Here is an 18,785-nt window from a genome sequence, read left to right on the forward strand (position 1 = left end):
CTTTAAAGCTTCATTTATGAAAAGAGCAACAACTGTTCAGCTACATGTACATTAAAAACTCCAAAGCAAAAGAGAAATTCTCTATCGTTGTAATCTGGAAGAAAAGACATCGAGAGGTAAAGTGAAGTCCTGAGTTTCTTATTGTACAGTTTTGCTTCAGCAGATGAATCTTCCCCAAAGGAGCCAAAATCTTCCCAGTCAATACGTTGGGGATTATCTTCGTTATAAATATGATAATGCCCTATATTTATCCTTAAAACTTATATTCTTTAGACCCCTTTCACTGCACTAAACTTGATTAAATCCAGGAATGATCTCTACTGTCAGAAGCCAGCTTTTGATATTCTGGAGTAGTAAACTGGATGTAATTAATTCCTCACTCTTGATTGCATTCTTGCTAATATTGTCCAGTCTGTGTGGATCAGCCACCTCTGCCGTTCTAAGACACTGCGTATGAGAAAGGGTTTTGCCTGCTAAAAACAAGAGAAGAAAGTCAGTATGAACTTTTGCAAATGTAGGAAAATAAAAGACTTTTGAAATATCAGATAGCTTTATATAAATGTGTTGTTGGTTTGGATACTTCTGACAGTTCTTTAGTGATCTGTATTGTCACTGATCCATAGGTTAACTCATAGAAGTTCAGTGAGTGCAATATTGTTCTCTGTAAGAAAATAAAGAATCTAGGAAGAGGTACACAATAGAGCTCTATGAGTATTCCTTTTGGCTGGTAGTATTTCAAAATGCTACAATATATAAGGAATCAGCACAATTTTTTTCTGGTTTAATGAAGAAACAATACCTCAAGTCATTATATTTTTTGCTTTATGATGAATTTATGGGAAACTAAATGTGTGTCTGAAACACTCAAATTTTTGTCTTATTTTGTTAAATTACTCTGTGATCACCTGAAATTGATATATACAGATTTTCTGGCAACAAAAGAAGCAGGAAAAATCTTGACCTGCATAAGGAAATTCCCTAAGAATTAATCAAGAATTTCTTCCACAATTAGTCTTCTCCTTAGAATAGCATCCTCATCAGAAATACTCAGTGTCATCTGAGAAGGTATGAAATACAGAAGTACGACATAGCCCCAGGATACGGTCCTATTATCTTCAATAATAATTAATATTCATTACCCTCCATCATTCTATAATCTTCAGCCATCTTAGATTAAAAATCATCTTTTATTTAATCGAAATCAATTTTAACTATATATTTTATCACAGAACAAGGAAAAAAAACCCCTGAAATTAAAAGAATCTTATTAGAAGTCCCAGCATAAAGATCTTTAAAGTTTGCTGCAAGAGATTTAATCTACCTTTTATAACCAAGTCTGCAAAGACGCTTATCAGAATCAGTTTCAACCCAGCTAATTTTAATATGTGAAGTTTGCAAGATGTTTAATTTTAACACAAGGAAGAAACCATTAGAGATATCAGTTTCACAAGCTCATTTTCATGAGAGGTACCCTGATCCAGGCAAATAAGAATCTGAAATACCTGGTCTCCAAGAATTAACATGGGATCCTTCTTTTGTAGTATTATATACGTGTACTGATTAGAAAATAAATAACTGTAAAACAGATTAATACTACATTCTAAAAATCAAAATCAGATATCCACTAAACCTTTCAAAACTTGTCTTTAAAGAGGTATGAGCTACATTGTAGTTGATACATAAGGAATCAGTATATTGTGGGTTTAAAAAAGTTACTCATCTGCTAAAAAGTGAAGGGATAATAGTTTTCAGAATGAATGAGCATTAATCAGTTTTATAGGTCACCAGCAAATATTAACATAAAATTTGAGACCAGTCATAGGATTAACTGCTCACTACCCTAAACAGCAAGAGGAGAGCACTCAATGTGTTCTGTCTCTCTTCTCTCTGCAAAGGTAGCTCTGATCAGCACGCTGTCACTGCAGTTTATTGGTTGTATACTCTTTCCTTGTGACACTAGGGAACAAAACCAAAACTATTTTTGCTGCCTGTGTTCCAAGGCATCCATGACACTTCAATGCATTAAGGGTGTTTGCAGCACTGTCATTTTATAGGACCGACATGGATTTTGTCCTTAACTTGAATGGGGGATAGAAGAGAGACAATAATATGCATTTTGATCACAGAACTTGTAAACTCTTTTAAGGTTTGAAGGTCTTTGTTCGGCTGACAGCTTTCTCCCAACCCTTTAATATAAATTGATGGATTATGCTAAAGCTTGACATTGTTATTTCAACCTTAGAAATTAAAGATAGGGAATAACAAGAAACTACATTAAAAAATAATTATTAAGGATCTCTATAGAGAATAAATCTGTTAAGGAGGTCACGGAACTCTCTAAAAGTTGGTATCTCAAATAGACTGTTAGATACCACAAAAGAACTACGAGATTAAAACATTTAATCATTAAAGTGAACAGACTAGCTCAGATACAATAAATTGGGTAGTGATATGCTTGTTTACAGAAGATGGAATCCAGAGGATAGACATCGTCATTATTTCTTCAGAGAGCTGAGATGTTGTGGGACGGGCATAGCAAAGTTGATTTGGGCTTTAATCCCGTCTTTGATGCAGTGACTAATGCAGACAATTGGTTTTTAACAATTGGTATATTACAACTGCTGGAAGGCACTTGCTTCATGGATATTCTGTAATTCTTCAGAAGCAAATCCTAAAGTTGAGATCAGGCTTGGCACTCCTTGAAGGCCTGAAAGCAGCTCCCTTAGGACTGATTGAACTGAGAGCATTGTTTTTCTACAGTATTTCCATTCCCCTGAAGGTTCACATCAGTCTTCCTTGGCTCCTGAGGCATTCATCTCATCAATTATCTAGGAAGGGGGGGGGAAGGGGGGAAGGAGGAAAAAACCTGTGTTTTTTCAGTGTTATGAAGATTTGGTCATATGGCTTTCCATTGGGTCATCATATTTCTGTCATTTCCTGCTATCTTTTTTAAGCACTGTGCTAGTTTCCATCATAACTAAATTTCTGTTTATATTCACAAATGGTAATCAAAAAGAAGTACATGGGACAGGTCTTGTAGCATCTATATGCATATATATATATATAAATATATATGTACAAACACACAGAAACCTATTTTACATTTATACGTTCACTGTCCCGAGTTGTTTATTTAGTTAGCTCAATAGCTCTCGGGTGTTTCGGATGACTTTTTCCTCTGAGCATGATCTATCAATTTTGGCATAATGAACTCCTGCAAAGGTCAAATTTAAAGGATAAATGCTGCAGGAAATGATGACTCTACAATAATCCTGTTATCCTCCTACAACTCTAATTTCATTTTATTGAGTTGAACAGTGTAAGGGTAAAAGGGTAACTACTTTCTCTCTGCTAACACCCATATACACAAGTCCCCTGAACATGTTATTCTGTTTAATCACTGCTGTAAATGTATTAGTAATAAAGATCTACTACAAAAATAATTATTATCTGGTTTTTATTTGTTCATGGTGGGTTTTTTAATTTTACAAATATCAGCAAAACATGTTGAAGAATTATTTACTTAGTTCTTTGTGTTTTGGGGGGGTGAGGGGGGCTAAGAGGGAATTTTATCCTGATAAAATACTGTAAATGGAAGGCAAACTGCATTGTGAATGACACTGTTTTTGTGGCTGTTACCAACTGTTCATACTGCCAGTGGATAGATGTTCTGCTAAATATTTGCATATATAGGATGGAACAAAATTTCCAGATAACATTTTCAAAAAAATTCTTAGCATCTGCCTAACCCTGCTCTGTTTAAAACTTGCAGAACCCCATTCCTGGAAACAGACTGAGGTTTGCTTGGTTTTCCTTTTTTTTTTTTTAATTTGATAGTCCTACTAATTCATTATAACTTGTTTGTGTACTGTAACAATTCTCTGGTTGAATTGTCCATACTTTCTGTTCCATTAATGCTAAAATAATTTCCTGGATAAAAGTGTAGCATCAGAAAGCCCTGTCTTTTCTAGAATGGTCAAGGAGGAAAACAAGGCTTCACTGTTCTCCTGCTAGATGAGCCCTTTAGTCTTTCCACAACATAATTATGTCAGCAAATGCATTCCGTAGCTTGCCATATTCAAGCCAACATGTACATTACTTTATCCTAAGGTAGGAGCAACATGTGAGCTGTTTAAGAAACACATCCCCTGCTTTGCAGGTCTCTTTCTGAGCTATGCTTGTTATCAAAGAACAATTTAACAGGTATCTACTTATAAACCAACTAATTAGTTAAAAGCAATACTGTGTGCAGTAATGCGAGCATAGACATACTCAGAAAAAGTTACTTTAAGAAAGTCCATTTGAGTATCTGTATATAAGAAGCTTTAAGTTTTACTTTTGTACGTCTCCAAGGTGGCCAAACAAAATTTCAGGAGGTGCTGCAGAAACTAAATACAGAATAGGCACAAACATAAAGTCAATTAATTTGTTAAAATGATCAACATATGCTTATAAATAAGTATAATCATTTTCAAACTTTTAATCATACCAAATAAATGGATATTTGGGAGTCCTGTGGGCACTGCTACAATAAGTAATTTAGCCCAGACTAAAGTCTGATCAGAAAATGTAGGAATTTTTTAAAATTTCACTAGCTAGGAAGACTTAGGAGGTATTGGATGTGTTCAAAAGTGCTACTGAAGTTGCATTCTCCCACGGGAAAACTCCCCAGTGACTATAGACAAGAGAGACCATAAAGAAGATAAAAGCAATTTCATGACATTGTCTCAGCTTGTTCCAAAACATGCAAAGCTCCTCTGTAAAGGACCCATTTCAATGGCTGTGGCTATTAACTCTTACCTTTTATGCTTTCATTTGGTGTGAATCTCAGCTGAGATTTTTTCCTTTCTCTGGCAGCTTGTGGCAATAGGTTGAAGAGATGAGTTTACTTGCATATTGGAAACAGAAACTTGAAAACACATGAAAAATTGCAATGACAAGGTAGGAATTCACTGCTTCTGATGTGGTGAAATGAAATTCTTGCCCCATTCACCTAATGTGTCTGCATAGGCAATAGATTCCCACACAGAGGCTGGAGTGATATTTGTTTAAAACTAGCTTTCATCCCTTCATAAACAATATAAATGTCAGCTTCTCATAATGTCCCTTGCACACTTTTGACCTGGCAAAAACATTGTGCAAGCAAAAACGGCTCACAAAAATTTTGAACTAAAGTTCACCCCTAAGCCCTCAAAAAGGTCTTTCACTTGCTGAGTACTAATCAAGAGCTACAGAGCCCAGAAACAGCAACATGTGGTTTATTAACAGAGCAATAGAGATAGAACAATACACCAGCTAGACAATCATTGCCTAACAAAAAGTATATCTGCCATCAAAGCACGCTGCTAAAAAAGTCACCCTTAGTTTTACAAAAATTTGATCTATTGCATGCAACCCAGCTCCCCCCTGCCCCCCCAACACACACCATTATCAACCTTCTCATAACCTATGATGTGTACTGATTCAAACTCATTGAAATATGCATCAAGACAAGCTCTTGGGAAGCAAAACCTCAAGAAATGAGAATAGTGAAAGAAACTGTGGCCTTCTGTAAAATCACAGAAGGGTAAGGGTTCGAAGGGACCTTAAAATCACCTAGTTCTAACCCCCTGCCACAGGCAGGGACACTTTCCACTAGACCAGGTTGCTCAAAGCCCCATCCAACCTGGCTTTGAACAGTTCCAGGGTAGGGGCAGCCACAGCCTCTCTGGGCAACCTGCACCAGTGCCTCACCACTCTCACAGAAAAGAATTTATTTGTAACATCCAATCTACTTCCTTTCATCTTAAAACCAATCCCCCTTGTCCTATCAGTACATGTCCTTTTAAATAGACATGAGAACCTGCATTTCAGGAGTGATGAAAAGATAGCGTCTAGCTAGTACACAAGACCCATGCTGCATTTTATTACATGAACAACTGAAGCAATGTATTTGGATCCTTGGAACAGGGTAGAGCTCAAACAGAAAGCTCCTGGACAGGACGACAGTCAGCATTTGAGGGGTGTTAAAAAGTCCTCTCTGCAGCTTCCTTGTGGTGGCACCCTCAGCCAGTCAGGCAAGACTCCCCAGAACACAGATGCTGGCAACTTTTTTGCATCCAGTATATCACACATACATATACTTTATATGTGACCAGCTACCTAACTGAACAAAGTTTCTGTATTTTTCTCTGCCCAAGCACTAACTGGCTACACTTCAGGTTATAGGAGCAGTTAAGCAAGTTAGAAACCCTTTTCCATAGGCATTAAAAGATTACATGAGTTCATATTATTGGGTTATACCATGTTATATAAATTCACACTCATATTAATGCAAGCTTGACTGGCCAGAGGAGTCAAGGCTGGACACACTACATAGCACTGAGGACAGATTTTCAGACAAAATCCTTTTTCTCACACTATCCTTCCCACTTGGGAAAAGTTCTCCCTAAACTTACATAAGTCATCTCAGTACTATCCTTTAAGTCCCTTCTTAAAAATCCCTTTTGCTCACAACCTATGAAAATCTTGACCACAGATTTATAGGAATCTGATTATTTACTTGTGTGAAAATAGACTATTCTCTTGTTCTCTGCCCGCACTCGATGCAATGCAGACTTTAAAGAGCCTCTGGATAATCTTCTAAAATATGCTGATGGCCATAATTCACACAATTTTAGGTGACATAGAACACAGTAGAAGAGACAATGCAAAGAAAATATTGGGCTATTAGTCAAAGATGACAAAGAACTTCTTTAAATGTCCCAACTGTCATTGGCAAAATAAGATTAAAAAAACAGAGAAGGCACATAATAAGAAACTGGTGTAGAATAGAGTAGTTTTAATTCACCATGAGCTGAGGAAATAAGGAAATCCTGAACTACTAGTGTGTCTGTAATCTCTCCCTTGCATGAATAGATATCACATTTTGTAACTCTGAATTTCCTTACTGTTTATCACACTAAGAAAACATTCTAAATTCACCCTATAAGGAAACAATTGCTAACTAGAAGTTAAATATACATGCCAGTAGTCAGAGAAAGGAGTTCTCCTTTATGTCCTACAGTAGAGACTAGACTCTGCCTAGAGGTGGAGACTTTCTGCAGCATATTCACAAGGAAGAAAAAAAAAGAGAGAGAGAGAGAGACTTGCTTAACTTTACTTAGAAGGAAATTGCTGATGGAAAACTTTTATCTGTAGAAAGAACTGGAAAGCACAGTGCAATGTCATTTTTTTAAGAACAGGGTTCAGTTTAATGTTCAGTCTTTTTGCAGCACTGCTGCCAATTGGATAAAATATTTAATGGCACTGTATTCTGAACTATATATCTTTGACAATGTATTTCATGCCTTGTATGTCACTGAAGTTATGAGATTGGAGTAAATAATGAAACAGTAATTCAGCATTCTTCACGCTGTTGCATTCAGATTTGCTATTTTTCATTGATGTGCCACTAGCTAAATCAAGCCTTGATAATCTATAACCATTTCTTACTTTGTAGGAATTATATTAAGATATAAGAACGTCTTAACCTTCTGTCATTTTCTATGTAATATTAAAATTATATTAATATTGGAAGCTTTGGTATCCATTGCAGGAAATAAAATTTTAAAGAGCATGTACAAATCTGTGCTACAAAAATTTGATTTGAGAGCTTTAACTTTCATACCCATGTTATCTGTTCACAAAACAATTCATCCAGAAAGAAAGAATAGTTTAAAAAAAAAAAAAATGCTTTCAAAATATTTATTATAGGAGCATGATAATTTTCAAAAGCAAATATATTGCAGAAATACATACCTTTTCCATGGTGATATAAAAAGACTTATATGAGCACATAAGGGGTTTGGAGGATTTCAATACCATTTGATTTAAAAATATAAAAGGAAAAGTTTGAAAGGAAAGGAAGTTACTAAAGGGAAAAAATGTAAATTCAAGGGAAAAAATGTTGCCCTGTCTTTGCAAAGCATTCTGATAGCAAAGAGGACTATAGATGAGTTTTGTCCTGTTTGTTAAGGTCAAATTACCTGCAGTCATCTACATCTTCATATTGAGACATTCTGTGCTGCATTGGCATCCTTTCAGAATGTTGTCAGGTATGTCATAATCACAGAGAAAGGCAGGACAGTAGGAACAGTTTGTAGGAGACTTTCAGATAGATTTTTCAGGAACATCTAGGAATGAAAAGAAAGCACCTGGATGTATGATTGCCTTGGATAAATCCCTAGGAGTTCCTCCTGAAATTACTAGCTGGGTAAGTCCAAAGTGGCATATGGATATGTACACGGAATATGTGTCTAGGATGCTGATTCCTCTTATTTAGGGGAGTAACACATTTCACTTTTAAGTGAAAGTCAGGCAGGTCATGTGTGGCAAGTAAAAGAGGGGCTGGTTAAATATTCATTTCAGTCAGCATGGGTATCCTTTATCTAGCAGACTTACAGAGCTATAGAAACCAAGATGTTGATTCAAATATTTGAAAGCAGGTTTTGTCAACCAGGAAAATATTTTTCTCATAATTCACCCTTTTCCTACTTACTTTTACCTCAAATTTGTCCAGGTTCCCACTATACCAAGGTGCATTTCTGGTGAGGCACACATTGGTCAGGCATCCAGGCATCCAGCACTTCATCTAAAGCTAAAGGAACATCCTAAACACATGCTCTTGGTGAGCAGACACCAAGATGAGCTGAGACCACACATGTGATGAGGACCCATGACATCCTAGAAGAGGTGAGCTCTACAAACAGAGGATGGCTGCCTGAGCCCATGGGTGCCTCTCTCTGCACAGGATGGGATGCAGCTTACTGCAGTGCTGTACCACATCAGCCCAGAGTTTGCATTGTCTTCATCCATAGTTTTCCTTCTCACCCTTGGCAACCTCCCCAACCAGCAGTAAACACACACTGCCCCAAAGGCTCACAGAATAATGCGGCTTATGGTAGACCAGGGTGTCGCGAAATGCTCCATAATCAGTGTTGTAGCAACAGGACAAATGATGAGTTTTATCACTGAGTATGTAACACAGTTTTAAGCATAATACCTATGCTGGAAAAAAAAAAAAACAAAGCAAACAACAACCAAATTCTACATTGTTGAATTAAGTGAGATATATTTAAGAAAAATATAAGAAAAGATAATTAATTAGGTGGTGATAAGAGGAAAGGGTCAATGTCATTAAAACAAATAATGTAATTGCATTTTAAAGGAGAAATAATATCTCTCCCACGTTAACAAAGTAATAAAACTTTAACTTCAAAAATGTCTTTGTCATATTTCGAGTACTGGATAAACCAAATTCCATTTCTTTTTCCCAGTATTTAACACCCTGATAAGGTTTTTGCTGACTTCATCGTATGCAACCACTGAGTGATTATGGCTAATTGTGAAGAACAAATACAAACACTAAGGGAGAAAGGTGGAAAATTTCTGTGATCAGCTGCCCTAGGTACATAATTGATCAAGTGACAGCTGACATAGATCCAAAGTTGTTGGTCTGTTAAGACAAAATCACTAACAGATATTATATCTCCCTGTAAATTAAAGAGAGTCTTTTGCATGGTAAGATATTTACTCTATCAGTTGTAAAATAACGACAGCTCGGGTAAACTGTTGGTATGTGATGAATTCTGATGCTAAAGCCATGATAGTAATCATGGGCATGATGGATTCCACAGAGGGACATAAAGAAATATTAATTTCCATGATATCAACGCTAATGTAAGAAATGCACACATCCTGACACTTTAAAAGTATATTATAATTTGGGGTTTACAATTTTAAAATAACAGATTTTCAAAGGATAGATGTTCAACAGATTCCCAGAGAAAAAAAAAAAAGAAGACGGAAATAACAGCTTCTTGACAGGTGTTTCATATAAAATACTCAAAAAGTAGAACCAAGAAATCACTTTTGAAAATCTGCAAGATTGTAAACAGAAAGATTTCAGAAAGATAATGTCAAAGTGAGGGAAAAGCATTTGAGAACACAATTTACTATATTAATCTTTAGTTTTATAATTTTTGTTTTTAATCCCCTTCATGTTTCCTATTGGAGTGTTGGTGCAAAAATGTTTTTAGAAAGACATTAAGTGACTCTAAAATTCTACATTTATCATACAAACATTTGTTTGCCACATTATGGAAAGGCTATTTTATTGAGCAAAATATCCTTTTCTGACATGCTTCATCACTTTAATGGCTTCTTATTTTCACATGTTGTGAATATATATCCATTTCATTATATATATAACCTGAACAACTTCTATTGCATGAAGAATTATTTTGAGGTTAATGCAAGACTATGTGATGGCTTGTTCTTGGAAAAAAATTAAAACAAATTGTTGGGTAACATGAGGACTAAGTGAGTAATACCTTGTGATGTGCCCTTGGATCTCAGTAGTTAAGGTTAATAATCCCTCCAAATAATGGGATGTAAGATGATAATTTTGCTAAGAAAAAAATAGGTAGTAGATAAATAGGATTTCTACTTCAGCAACCCACCGAGGACACATGCAGCTTAACTTCTGAGTGGAAAATATGGATTACAAAAAGTTATGTTCAAAGACCCAGTAATGATATGTTTAAATATGTTATTCCTACATTGCACCTTCATATTCTTCATAACCACTGCATTATACTTGGACTCCTGTAGGGCTGCAGAAGACAGTGGCTTTCATTGTGACAAGTCATAAATACTCTCCTGCTGTGCAATGCTTTACAGGGTTGACGGTAATTGTGTGAAGCTTAAAAACATACTGGTAACATGAACTCCAGATTCTATGAGCTCGACGCAGACAGAAAAAGAACAAGCTAAGTAGGAATGGTCCAAACTTTATTTACATTTTATAAAAGACAACAAAAAACTTTTAGACATTTAACAGATTTATATCTGTTATGGTCTTATGAAAAGTCATTTACATCATTTGAAAAAATAATCATGCTTCCTGAGTTTCTGTTTCTTTCTATCCTTGTTGCAGGTCATGGGTTTATTCCTGTTTGGCCTCACCACCTGAATTCTGCCCAACATGAGTATATCATGCTTTATTTCAACTAGTGAAAGCGACCATTTAAAAAAAAGAAATAGACTTAAAAATTGAAATATGAGTGGAATACATTTGCTTGAACTGCATTGAGTGGGAACCATGAGGGTTTTTACTTTCCCAGGGCTGTGGATTACAAGCAGATCATACTTGTTGGACACACACTAATTTTTAAGTATCTCTGTATTAGAGACTGCCCAACCCAGACATTGGCAGGACCCAGAAAGTGCTCCTGACCTAGCCATGAAGGTGTGCGGCAGTGGCAGCGCCCTATCCTTAGGTCCAGGCAGTGTCAAGGCCAAACCCAACATGCACACGTGACTGTGTGCACAAACACACTATAAACACACAGCTGGTTGCATGCACAGACTGAGACACAACAAAGCATATTTTATGGCATCCAGTCAAACACAAAGAACACACACACAAACATGAACAGTGTGAAAGGCTCAGCCCCAGCCCTTCTCTAGAGCTGATGAGATCAAAATCTGTTAGTGGAATCTACACACATTAGGGTTCTTGCCAGAAGCTGGTCCTGGACACTCAATCTATCCAGCAGCAGTCTCCAAGACCTTCCTGACTTCCTCAGGCTCTCAAGCCTCTGAGATTCATGGTCCTACTTCATTTGCAGGTTATCAGATATCTTTATCAGATATCTTAATCTATCACCAACCTGTCCAGGTTGAATTTCTGTAACATCCACATATATTTAAAATTTTTTTTAAATTTTAAAAAATTGATTTAGTAAGAATATAAAACAGTTTGCAATGATAAAGCACAGGGCTTAGCCAGACAAATGTACTGGCAACCACTGTTTATTTTCATTTCCCCATTCTCCTTTCTTTACCACGCTTGTTCCTCCCCAATACAGTCAAGCCCCACTTTTTCCTTTCCTTTTTGTCCATTCACTAAGCATCCCATTATAAAAGTGTCACATCATCCCAAAATTCCCAAATTTAAAGCACGTGATAATAAATGTAACAGAATCCCAAAATTCTTTTCCCCCTGCATTCATCGCAGTTCCTGTACCCGGTGTTCTGCCAGGTATTCAAAAGGGGGGGTTCCTTGGGCTAACTTGTCTTGGTGAGTTCCCCATGAGGTCCAGGGGCTCATCACTCCCCATAAAAAGTGCTGGGAGTGCCAGGTCAGGATACTTCTTTAGCAATTCTTAGCTTCTTGAGGTCCCTCTACCTGCCGCAGTTCCCCTGGTCTCCAAGAATCCTTTTGTTTATGGGCATTCGTCTTTAATCATATAATCTAATACTCTGAGCTCTCAGTCTAGAGCAGATGAATGTCACAAAACTTCAGGACCCTGTGTTGCAAGTGCAAGTAAAGACAAACTAACTTGGAAAAATTTTGCCTTAAGTTATAAAACTTGGCAATGTTTCACTGTCTGCAATGACTTCATAAGATCGAGCTGCAAAGCCACGTCAGAAACAAAAGGCCACTGGTAATCTCCAGAGGCTTTCTGGCCCACCCAAGATACAGGAGAGAAAAAAATATAACCTTCTTGAAAGAATTCCTACTCAGCCTTTGCTAGCATTCCCTGAATACTTTCACCAATAAACCACTATGTCTGGGGAAAAAGGTAGGGAGAGGAAAAACAGACCATGCTTCAGATATGTCATTGCTCCTTTCAGGGTATCTGACAAACCAGGCTGTGGGTATTCCCTCAGTTTTTGACTGTCAGAGGCTTCTGGCTCTGAAAATTGAATTATGCTGTCATTATTACAGTCTCTTACAGCTCAACACCAAGGATGAGTCTTCACTACATAAAAAGTAAGTGTTAGAATTTTTCATTGCAAATTTGTTTACACACATTTCTTTTACCAACACAGAAACCTAGGGAGGAACAGGAAATTGCAATTCCGCTCTGAGGTAAACTGAATAAGGTCAGCCCAGCAAGGTAGCTTGACTGCTGCTGGTATCATGTAGGTATTTCACGATAAAAATACAAGTACTCAGTCTTCATCTGAATCTTTCAATGTATTGTCATGTAGCAATGCTGTCATTTATAAAAGGCACATCTTTTTATAGGCAGCAACAAAACAGCCCCCAAGTGCCACCCACAGTATGCAAGTCCAAATGAACAACAGGAACAACAGAAGATTCTAAGCTGACAGTTTTGCACTTTTTTTTTCTTTTGCAGAGGCCTGTGCTAAATAACTTCTCATACAACACACATTGGGAAAAAATATCACAGATAACATATGGTAGCCTTCCTGAACAAAAACGTCAAATGAAATACACTGGAGATGAATAAAAGACAATCCAGAATAGTGCTCAGGGAGTGTGGATGATTCTGACATATGTAACATTTTCAAGTTATATTGAATAGCATAAGGGTGCATCCTGAGACAGAACAAAGTGAAAATGCAACATCATAATACACATGGGCTAGATGTTTTAGAAGTTCATGCTCTAACACCTGTACAGAAGAAGATATAATAAACCAATGGTGAAGAAGAAGGCATCTGCAAGTAATTTTCCAGATTAAGGAAAATAAAACTTAGGAAGAGACCAGAATTCACTGACAGTAATGAGGAAAGGACTGCACAGAGGAATGATGTGTAAGGTGAATTGCTGCCATCAAAATGAGTCCTTACAGAGTTTAAACAAACCTCCATCTGCAAAGCAGTCCTGAAGGAACCCTAATTCTCTATGTCAAGAATTGAAAGAGACACAGCTAATATTCACAGCCATGAATATTAACATGACAAACCTACAAACATCAATGTAAAACTCTGTCATGCTTCGATTACTAAATATAAAGCAAATGGCTTTTTAATAGTTTACTATCAAGGAGAAGAGATCACAAGAAAATAAATATATGTCACATATAATAAATATACGATAAATATATAGTAAATATATAAGACAGCAAATATATTCAGCATACATATATTCAGTACCTCCACATCAGGCAGTCATACAACAGTGACTTATTCCTATAGATAATACACAAAGTAGAACTATTTTATTTCCAGAATTCAGTTTCAAGTCAGCCAGAATTTTTCTTTCAGTTTTTAAATATATAATATATCAGCAACTTTTATATTATTATGTCTAACTTTTCTGAAAAGGGTGTGTTGCTGATCCCACTGTGTTAACTTTGAAGTTCGCTGGTTTTACTGAGAATAATTTTGTCTGCAACACAAACAGTTTATTTCAGGATTTCCACTCAACAGAAAGAGCAATTGGGAAATTCTCTGAAGTACTAAGGAAAGGAAGTAGAAAATTGAGTCATATTCTCCCATACATATTACACCAGTTACCAAGAAGTGACTGGAGTCACTGTGAGTAGTATAAATTTCTCTGTGACCTGTTTCAAATATTCCGCATTACATCCCTTTTATGTAGTTAAAATTTGAAGATTTAGACAGTTTTAATGAAGGTTGTCTCCAGAATTAGAATGTTTAATAATTCATGTCTAAGTCCTTCTAAATTGCTCTGAGATATATGTTCATAGGCATTATATGATTAAAAAACTCAAATGTTGTCTTCAATTACCTCTAAGTCCAAATGAACATGAGGAACAAACTTTTTTGAGAAATGGATTGATAATTTTTTTGGAATTAATAATTTCTTCAGTTGCGATTCCAGTTTCTGTGCCTTTGATGTACTTAATTAAAAAGAATGGGACAAAGACAAAACAATGCAAGAAATACTGGGGTATAAAGATATGAAATACCAATTTCTATGTAGTTTCCTTGAAAGGATTATTTTTCTAGTACTTGCTTTACATAATAGACTGCAGGAGGTAGGCATCCCTGCTATACTCTCTCCAATTTCAAGAAATAATCAGTTTTTCCAGCAGAAAACACTAGGATGCCCAAAATATTATTTCAGAATAACTACTGAACTGAGAATCCATGTGGTTTATTTATATAAGAGTAGAATACAAGTAAACACCATGGGCTGGGAAGTGGTTTCTGCTTTATGTGTATCACAAAAAAAGAAAAAAAGGAGCAAATGACATTTAGCAATTGCATTGGTCTATTAATTAATTTACTCTTTGTGAACCTCATTCCAGTCATTTGTGACCCACCTACACTTTTTTTTAATTGTCTGGGAGGGATGTTTAACATTCCTCTCTACACTGTTTTTATCAATAAGTATTGCAATGTAGATTGTCAACTGGTTTTGTTCTTATAAGTCAGTGTCAAAATTCCTAACACAATGGTTTTGAAAAAATAAACAGATAACATTCTAGACTAAGTTTCATATTACTTCTCTCACTTTTCTTCAGTTGTAAATCTTTTTTTATGCTATTTACAGAACTATTTCTAATTTTCTACTTTAGCACATGAGTACACGAAAATAGAGCTCAAAGCTTAGCCTTCACACAAAAGGTTTGACATATACTTGTATCTGTTTTTAGTAGTAAGTGGAGACTGCAGCAGGGATGGGCAACTGACTGCAACAAACATTCCATCTTCTCAATGAAGACTCCTGGAGATGGGAAAGGTGACCTAGGGTCAGATTTCCAAAAAGTATGGGAGCATATCATCATCATGGAATCCTACAATATCCTGAGTTGGAAGGGTCGTTGACTCCAACTCCTGTGTAATTGCAATATTAAAGTTTTTTTGTCAACTTTGAATTGGCGAAGGATCTTAGCATTGATCTTTTGAAAAGGATATCTTATAAGATCCTTTCCCAATCCAACATTTTTTTTATCACCTACCTAAACTAGGATCCTAAAGACGTCCAAATCTCTTAACGCATGAGCTCTTAAATGAAAACAAAAGAGGGTAAAAGCATCAGTTTACTGTCTACTGGTCCTAGTACTGCCTTTTAAACTATTCAACTCAGAGACTTTTGCTCTACATTGCTCTTTATAACTTGGTCTTGCTCCTCAAATAAGACGCTCTGACGCTCCAGTCTATGCAGTGAATATAATAACAGGTTGTTGTCATCAACAGCTGGGACGTGATCAACACGGTTCTCCTAATGGAAATAGAGCTGTCCCAGGCCAATGAAACCCTGACTTGTATTAGCAGTAGTGTGTCCAGCAGGACCAGGGCAGTGACTAGTCCCTCTGTACTTGGCACTGGTGAGGCCACACCTTGAATCCTGTGCTCTTCTTTGGGACACTCACAGATAAAGGACATTGAGCAGCTGGAGCATGTTCAGAGAAGGACGTTGAAGCTGGTAAAGGGTCTAGAGACTAGACTTTCAAAGAAAGTGCACAGAAATCGTATTTGCTTTACATAAAGGACTGCAGGAGGTTGACATCCCTGTTTTCCTTTTCCAATTTCAAGAAGTAATCTGTTAAAAGTGCTGGGCTAAAAGTTGGACTTGATGATCTTAAAGGACTTCTCCAACATAAATGATTCCATGATTTTCTAATATGAAGTTTAATTAATAATCTCTGGAAATTTTGGCAAGAGTTTTGTCGTGTATTTTCGGGAGCCTCATAAAGGACCAGGGTTGAAGAAGATAGTTTTTAATAATTAAGAAATAACATTTGGAAAACATAGTGCTATTGGCTCACTACTAAAGCAACCGCTTTTGAAAAATTTAAAGCAAAAGGGAAGCTATTACTGTAGTCCATAAACCCCTCCTCAGGCGTGAAGGCAGAAATATCTGCTAGCTGTTGTAAACGAAGTCTACTTAAAAGAGAGCTACCAAATTATCATTACTGCTCTTGCCTCGGGAATGTCTCTGGAGTCAGTAGCAATTACTACAATAGGTTTCACAAATGGAAACAATTTGCTTGTTAGTGCCACTTGGGTTTGTGCTAGATTTGAACTGTCAGTTTTTAAAACAGTAAATGCTTACTATAAGCTCCGAGACCACAGGCAGGAGAAATGACTACTAAACAAGCGAGTGTTCTAATATTATTATTATTATTATTATTATTATTTTTATTTTTATTGGTATTACTAGAATGAAGTAGAATCATTAATTACCAGACAAGATGCTTTTTGAAATAGTGTGATAACATAACATTATTTGTTTAGGGTAAATGTTTCTCTAAAGAGACATTGCAAGGATAAGACAATATTTTCTGTAGAAATGTACTTTGAAAAGAATGCATGTAATCCGTCTGTACAGTTTAAGGGGTTTTGGATTTAGAATTTTGATTCAGGGTCGTCCCTAAGTATAAAAAGACTTTTTTTCCTTTGCCTTTCAATTACATTTCAGAAGCTCAAACTTCTTCTAGAAGGATGGTTCTGAGTGCGCTGTGTATACCTACAATAAATATATGTCAAATAAGGAAATTAATTCCCCAGTGGTTGACTCTCTATTCATTGACTGACAGAGGTTAAAGGAAGGCACAGACACCAAACAGTGGGCTACTATTTATAACCCTTACATATGTACTGTCAGAATAAATTATGTCTTGGATGTAGATACCATTCTCTCATCCATTCCATGGCTGTGAAAATATCAAAATCCACCGGCTCAGTTAAGGATTGTGACAAAGAGTAGGATTTGGGTGATTACTATCTATCCAGAGGCCTCATGACCCATTATGACTTACATTCACACACCTAAACTTTCTTCTTCTGTAAAAGAGAATAGTCACACCTGAGCCAGGAACAAAAACTCCGGAAATTATTCCTGATTTGCAGTAACCCAGACCATGGCTGAGTGTTTTCTGGGATGCTGTTAGCTGTCACAGGCAAAATAAATGCTAAAGAATGAGGTAGCAAGGAGGCTAGTGGAACAAGCACATGCACACACTCGTGTTTTGGCTTTGTTTGATAATCTAATGGAGGCCTACACTGCGTTACTCCTCAGGCCAAAATGCACCAGATCACTCACTTCACAAGACTCATCTTTGACCATCTGGTTATGGTGAATCTGCTTATAGTCTTCCCTAATCCATGCCTTCCATCAATCCAGTCCCATTCTTTAACTCAGTTATAGACCCTGTGTCTGACAAGTACAGTTTTACTTGTATTTTTATCTTTGTTAATTTTTGGGGGTATTTACAGTACAGTACAGGAATATCAACCCACAACTCTACTTTTGCTTTTCCTTCCATTTTGTTTTAATCAAACAGGTATACTTAAGATGTTGACAACCACCTTCCAGTAGCATCTTGTTCTAGATCAAACTGCTTCTGGCACATCATCACGCAGCACGTAATTTCACTGGCATGTCCAGCTGTCATTGCAGATGATCCTATTGGTCTGTGAACAAACCATCATAAAATACTCATTGCAAGTCATATGATTCCTCCATGGTAGCTGGTAGCTGAAAACTTCTAGAAAACCTTGCTAATAGGCCTTTTTTCTGGGTTAAGATTTTATGAGGTTCTTACACAAAGAGATCTTGGTTCTGTTTGAATTGTCTGTTGTACCATAACCTACTCATGGGTTGAAATGTAAAACTACCAAACAGATATTAAAGCTCCTCAAGCAAAACACATCATCTTCTGTGAGACAGAGCCTCTCATGTTCCACCTTTCCTCCTCTCTGTATTATCTCTCTATTCCTTATCCTGACATATTTTCTTAGTTTTTAACAGGAGATACAGCTTTACATTACGTACTCTATTCTCATTTCCTCTGTCATTCAGGTAACCACCAATATTATTAATATAAAGGTTATTTCTGTGTACAGAATCACAGAATGATAGTATCCCATACTTCTACCGAAGTATGTTACTCAAGGAGTGACCACTAAGTAAGTTACATATGACCAACTTCGCTCTAGTTACCTGTAAGTCCCCACAACTGCACAGTGTATTACACAACTAATATTCCAGTTATCACCAATTTAGACAGCTTCTGTGGTTTTCTTCTCTACTG

This window comes from Corvus brachyrhynchos, unplaced genomic scaffold (assembly GCF_000691975.1).
Source record: "Corvus brachyrhynchos isolate BGI_N302 unplaced genomic scaffold, ASM69197v1 scaffold32, whole genome shotgun sequence".
NCBI lineage: Eukaryota > Metazoa > Chordata > Aves > Passeriformes > Corvidae > Corvus > Corvus brachyrhynchos.